Below are 7,053 nucleotides of genomic sequence, written 5' to 3' on the forward strand. Positions count from 1 at the left end.
GCTCTCCGTGATAGCGCGCGTCCCCGCACGCTTCCGCTCGTGCATACGGCGCGCGGTGAAGAGTTTATCTATACGGAACATCACGGCGACGGCGACGGCGACGCCGACGGCAGAAATCCTGTTGAAGTGTCCATATAATTGCTATCGCAATAAAACGTAACGCTCGACACGAAACGTATTCGCAACTCCCAGCTCACTGCTACAGCTAGAGACCACAACGAAGTGGCACCAAGCAGGCGGCCACGCCAACAAGCAAACCTGTGGGAATAAACGGACAGCGGCAGATAATTTTTGTAGTTCGACTGAGTTCGGCGCAGCGCGATTTACGCGGCTGTACCCTCCCGAATGAAAAGCGACCGTAACTGACGCTACAACGCTGTACAGTTGCCTAGACAACTCGGCGCGTGGCAGGGCGGGAAGGCGGAAGCTGTTGTTCGTCACCTCATTTTGGCTGTTGCTTCAAAAGATGCATTGTCTCTTTTATTGCGATAGCAATTATATGGACACTTCAACGGGATTTCTGCTGTCGGCGTCGCCGTCGTCGTCGCCGTCACCGTGAGGTTCCGTATAGATTCCAAGGGCGATAAAATCCTCGCCGCGCGCCGTATGCGCGAGTAAAAGCGCGCGGAGGACGCGCGCTATCACGGAGAGCCAACGCACGACGGAAAGCAAACGCGATTGTCGCCCAAAAGGCCGTGGGGGTATGGGGGGGAGGGAGGCGGGGCGACGCTGTGCTACGGCACCAAATGCTTATCTTGCAACCCAGCGCAAGGGGAACTGGCAACGCAATCTCCCACGCGAAAGCACAAAAAAAAAGGCGGGGAGGCAGCGCGGGAGGGACGGGGGGGAGCAGCTTCTACTCTGCCAACAAGTACGCTTGCACTGGCTGTGGTGGCCGTCGCCCGCACCGTCTCTTTATCTCCACCACGGCCGGGCTCGACTGGCGCGCGCACTCGCTTCAAGAAGCGAGCGAGCCGCGCGCCAGTCGAGCCCAGCCGTGTGTCTCTACACGGCTCTGACCTTTATGCGCTTTCCATTCGCCGTTCAGTTTCCGTTGAAGCGATACACCGCATGATTCTTCGCCCGCTGCAGCGGCCGCGCCAGCGTTTTGACAGTCGTTGTCTGCGGTCATTCAGTGTGATCTATTCATGTTTGCTTGTGCGCGATGACACCACGCTTGTAAATTCAGTTAGAAAGCGAATGTGTCCAAGTTTATGCGGCCGATAGAACTACTATCCCTACTCCGAATAGCTCTCTACCAATTTGCTATCGCAATTGATGCTTCGCCTTTCGGGCGAAACTGTGACATTTTTTTGTCTTAGTTCGCGTCTCGCGCTCCCGGAAATAATTTCAAACGGGTGATTGGTTTTATCTGCGGTTTAATCAGATACGTGGTCCGTGCGTTGTGTATTAATCGTGCCCCACCTCAAGGCCTTGGCACGCGCTGGAAGATGGATCCACGGAGGCAGATACGAGCAGTTGCAACGTGCCCGGTGTCGGCGGTCGGTATACTACTGTCAGTATGGAGAGTTTCAGGCAAGTGTCTGTTCACTTGGTGTTTCTTTATTTGATTACGTGTTATTGTTGGCTGTAGAAGTATCTCATTGTAATCCCATAGCATAATTCACTAATGTAAGCGCAAAAGCAGTTGCACGAAGTACTACGGCAAGATGGCTACCTCGATTGCCCCCGTGTGACTAACGTTTCTGTGGCCACGTCGGGCGTGGTGCGCCTGCATAATCCTGCTGTGTTTCTGAGCGCTTGAACTATCGGAAATGTGGTGTTCTTGCGAGTTCAGCGCGGCTTATAACACGGTCGTTCGTTTTGTATCGCGTAGAAAAAGAAGTGACGACTGGCTTCGCCTTTCTTAAGTACCGGCGAAATATTGGCTCTCACTGGCGCCCTCGCGTACTGCTGCTCCTGCTTGCCGGACGCCTTCCTTCAGCGTGTTTTGGGCTATCTTTATCTGTTTGTGTGTGTGTGAGCGCGCGCGCGCTTACGTGTTTTGTAAGCGCTTTACGTGTGCGTGCGTGCGTGCGTCCGTGCGTCCGTGCGTTTTTTCTGAGCGCTTTGTATGTGCGTGCGTGCATGTTTTTTGAGTGTTTTGTATGTGTGCGTGCGCGCGCGTGCGCGTTGCTGTTTTGCGAGTGTTTTGCGTGTGCGCGCGTGCTTGAATGCGGGTCTCTATGTGCTTGCGCGTTCGTTCGTGCGTGTTTTGTGAGCGCTTTGTATGTGCGTGCGTGCGTGTTTTTTGAGTACTTTGCGTGCATGCGTGCTTGTATGCGGGTTTCTGTGCGCGCACGTGCGTACGACCGTGCGTGTTTTGTGAGCGCTTTGTCTGTGTGCGTGCGTGCGCGCACGCGTACGTGTTTTGTGAGCTTTTTGCGTGGGCGCGCGTGCTTGTGTGTGTGTGTGTGTGTATTGCATAAGGTCGGTAGTTTTACACGCAACAAACCTCTTCAAAATTGGTGCAGCGGCTGCCCCCGCCCTGAAAAGCGAGTTTGGTGTCGAGCCACCCTGGAAGCCACCCTGGGTTATATGGAGGGGCCGGAGGTCCAGTGGAAGGTGTAAGTTGCCTACTTTTTCCCTCCTCTACCCTGATGAATCCACTTCCTTGATTTTTATTGTGAAATAAACGTTTCATCAACAGCATAAATACATTAATCAGAAATCCGGAAAGTGAGTTTCACGATTGCACTAATTTCGATCGTGAAACGTATACCTTGGGTTAGCCCACATTTTCTTGAAGTAGGCAACTGCTTATGGAGGCGGCGGGCGAAATGCGGCCGCCGCTTTTCGCCCGCACAAAAACGTTTTGCCTACAAATGCCAAAACGCCTGTGTCCCGTGCAATGGGGACCAGAATCAATCCAGAATCACCCGCTATCGCTTGCCCCTTAATGATATTGTTGTTGAAACGTAACACTCCCGAATTCAAGGAGACAACTGCTTAAATAGTGAATAGCTGGTTATTTGCGATGTTCCGCGTATATAGCAATTGGTTTGAGCAGCTTTTAATAATTTGAAGATATGAAGTGCTAAGCTTTAGGTCTCTCTGGGTGGGTCGCATGCCCTTCGAAAATTGTCCCCTATAGCCCAATTATAATTCGTAGAAATGGAATTTATAAGGCATGCCCTCGCACTCGAGAATGTGTTTGATTGAGCTGGAGGTTTAATTCAGAAGGTTGCAGCGAGTCCAATAAATTTTTTTATGTTTTCTCAGTAGGCGTGTCAAAGTGTAAAAAAAAGCGTATGTGTGTGTAAATTGTTGAAAGCGAGTCATGTCGGTACGCGTGTGTGTGTAAGACTTCGCTCCTCGAAAGGGCAGGACTTGAGTAAAATGACTTGTTGAATCACTTTGCAATGTGGTGAACATGGTTTAAATAATGTATTTGAGCCCTGCAAGGAGTTGCGACATTCTAACGCATTCCTCTTGCATTTACCACGGAGTTGCCACTGAATTGTATGACTCTCTGGTGCTGTTTGGCCAGAATTGGCAACGAAACACGATAATTAATCAAATTTGTTTCATTCACACTATTTATAGATAGCATAATAGTGCAAGTCACTAGTGTGATCGAGTATAAATTTGCAATGTGGCACTAAGATTAGTCATTACATTCAACTTAAGAACTCTTGCAGCCACTTTCATAGCTGATAATAAACTTAGAGAGCACTAAAAGAAATATTAAACGATGGAAATACCGCTGGCACAGCACTGGCAACAGTGTATGAGCAGGCAAGCGTATATGTATGTGGAAATTTCAATGCAATGAACTTTCACTGCAACATCTGTGGTATGAGGCTTTTTTTTCTCAGTAAGCTGTACCGAGTCCATACTTTGATTTTTATCTTGCAAACCAAAATCAGCTTTATTGCCAGTGATCTTGTCTCTCGTACTGGTAGCATTTGTTTATGTGGGACTTAAAATGACATTTCTTGCAGGTCATCCAGATGACAGCCTCACAATTCCCAGCCTTTGTGCTCTCCATCAGAAAGTCATCAGGGGCAAGCCACTTATGTTTGCCTTCAGACAAGACAACATTGTAAGTATATATAGGCGTGTAGTGTAATATTAGGCTCCTTTGACAGCCTTAGGTTGATATTTTGTGCAGTTGTGTGTGTCTGCACTGTTTAGATATTGCCGGTGGTACAGTGCACATTGCAGATATGACTGGTATTCCGAAGTATATACTTGCAATTTCATCATTGCCTTTCATAATGAAGTTTTTCTTTTGTGCAAGGATATTCACAGATTGGGGCATTTCAGCATCATATTCTGTATTGTGCATTCAGTGCTCATTTCAAATTACCCGCCGCCTACCAATTTATTTGTGGGAGAGGAATATTTGTTTACCCTCTGCAATGCGCTTCTTATTTGCTCATTGCATCGAACTCCTCTACCTTTAATTCTCACATAATTATCACAACCTTAAAATTTCGGCTGTTCTTATTGTTTTGAAAACAGTATCAACATCAAAATGTGCTTGATTGTTATCTAGACTGTAAGAGAATTCAAGAAATTGCAAGAAACCATGGCTTCTTATGGTAGTTGAAAACCTCTTTTCAGCAAACCATGTGCCTATTTCGTTTACTGAGCTGCTCATGAAAATCACAAGCATGTTTGATTTAACACAGGCGTTACAGGAGAAGAGAAAAAAAAGATTAACAGGAGCACTTTTCACGTGGATGCAATACTTTTGGATATTCTCCAGGTGGCAAAATGTACATTTAGGAGCGAAAGTGGCCTTGAATCAGAGAGGATGGGCCAAGTTGCAGTCATTGTGACTCATGCATGTAGTGGCAACACAGGATGAGAAATTGTTGTAGCACTGCGGTCTAGTAAATAGGTCAGCACTTAAATAAACTCCCCCACAGCGAGGGGGAAACGTAGGATACGTTATCCAATAAAGATGGTGCTTTTAGGAGACAGCAGGAAATTTTAGGCTGTAGTTGAGCAGCTGCAATATGAAGGACCACGTAAATTGTAGGAAGCCAACATAAACTGAGTAGAAGGACGTACGTCATTGTTCAGAGCATGAAGCAGAAATTCGGAGCATCAGGAAGGATTGCAAGTATAAATAAGGGAATAGTACTTGTCAGCGTACTGCCGAGCTAGCACATTGGAACAAGAGCAAAAAATTGTTGACAGGACGTGCTATATTTTCCAGGGAAATGTGCTGAAACACTGATTCTTACTCAGTCAGTAAAGAAATACACAACAATAAATAAAAATAATTAAGTATACAGGAAAGGCCTTATCGACTGCAGTGGAGAGTTGGACACTGTTGGGCTGGATGCAAGTACTGCTTTACTACTGTAATGCAGGGCAGGTGAGAATGCAGTTGGGGGATTCCTCATTTTCGTCTGTTGTGCACACTCTCTGTACAATAGTGCTCTTCGTCTCGTAGTGTATAAATGTTGCGTTAAAAACAATTATTTTCTCATGCCTTGAGCATAGCAGTCTTATTGTGTCTTCTCCCATGAAGTCTTCTGCTGCAGTGCTACTGAAGTGTAATGCACAACTACATTGCAGATTTTATATTGAGTTTTATATTGTGGTCACATCCATGCTCCTGGAGAATTGCCCATTGCTGAGAGATGTCTTTGGGAGTGTCTTTACATTTTATGCTGTTAGTTTTCCATGGTGAAAAGGCTACTGTATATTTATTTTTGCTTCTATGCCATTTTGTATTCACGATGGCTTAGTGATCGCGGTTTCTAAATTTGAAAGCTGGAAATCTTGCCTACCTTTCATTTGTCATGTTCAATTAAGCTGTGCCTTGTGTTTGGTCACAATAATTGGGAGTGTTGTTTTCAGAAGCTTGTTGCCTTATCAAATTCCCCGCAGTGTATAGGATCGTAATCAAATGTAGAGTCAACTCTCATGATTCTGTTGTTGTTTTGCTAATGCTGGAAGTAGGATTCCAGCACAGCCATCCGTTGCACTTATGGTCAAGATACTCTGACAATGGAGTCCCTGTTCCTTGTGGTTAACCGTGAACAGTATTCTCGCTTTTATGAAAGCTAAAGGTGATTTCCTGCATAAATTAGAACTTTGCAGCTCAAATGTATACACTTTATTCTAATTTGAATCAACTAATATATGCTGTTTAATACTTTTATACTGTTTGATACAATCATTTCTTGTTGGAGAATATTAAGCGTGATGTTTAACATTTATTTATGCATGACTGGCTGATGCATGATGGCCTTTGTTTAAAAAATGTGAACTCACACATTTGAAGCTTGATTCAGTAACCGGAGTATGGCTGATTTAATAAACATTATTTGCTCATTTATGTACTCACGTGCTACAAGCCCTAATCTTCCATTATCGTACCAAGTACAAATAATTTAGAAATTGGCAATGTATATTAACTTCATCCGCATGTGGCCAGTAGAGTAGCTTAATGAAAAGTGCTTTGTTTTTATAAGGCCCCCATTCATATGTCACTTCACACCTAAACAGTAATAAATGTGGCATATTTAGGCTTTTGTCTTGCAGTAGAAAAAAACCATTTTCAAGCAACATATTTTATAACAGACCATGCAGTGCTTTTGTATTACAAAAATTTAAGGAAACCAGGATTGTAATTGGAAAATCTGCTACACAGCATTTTTAGTTCAGAGAACTTTATTTACATTTGAAAAAAGTCATGTAGGAGGGAAAAAAATTTCTTGCTCAAGGAACCTCTTGAGAAGCGAAAATTCATCATGATGCTCCTGGATCAAACCTTATTTAAAGCAAGTTCATGTGTGGAACATATACTTTGTTTCAGTATATCAAAACTGTTGGCTAGTCAAGCTTTATACTGACTTTCCAAATCAACTTTTCACAATGACTTCCCATGACATTGGTGCACAAAATAACAGGTGTGTTTCTTGTGTGCTTGCTCTGCATTTCATGTACTTCCATAATTGACCTTTGCAATATATATATATATATATATATATATATATATATATTTCAAGGCCACCTAAACTAGAATTTTTGTACCTGAAATTTAATATTGAAACTTTATTCCTTTAAGTGGCACCAAACTCGGGTTGA

At 44.4% G+C, this 7,053-nt stretch overlaps 1 long non-coding RNA gene across 1 annotated transcript; it reads left to right on the forward strand.

Annotated features, from left to right (window-relative positions):
- Positions 1 to 2,343: 2,343 nt before the first annotated feature.
- On the forward strand, positions 2,344 to 6,585 carry LOC125945476 (uncharacterized). Its single transcript, XR_007466917.1, has 3 exons — positions 2,344 to 2,567; positions 3,945 to 4,049; positions 5,920 to 6,585. It is a non-coding gene; the product is annotated as an uncharacterized LOC125945476 (long non-coding RNA).
- Positions 6,586 to 7,053: the final 468 nt, after the last annotated feature.

Source organism: Dermacentor silvarum, chromosome 5 (genome assembly GCF_013339745.2).
Source record: "Dermacentor silvarum isolate Dsil-2018 chromosome 5, BIME_Dsil_1.4, whole genome shotgun sequence".
NCBI lineage: Eukaryota > Metazoa > Arthropoda > Arachnida > Ixodida > Ixodidae > Dermacentor > Dermacentor silvarum.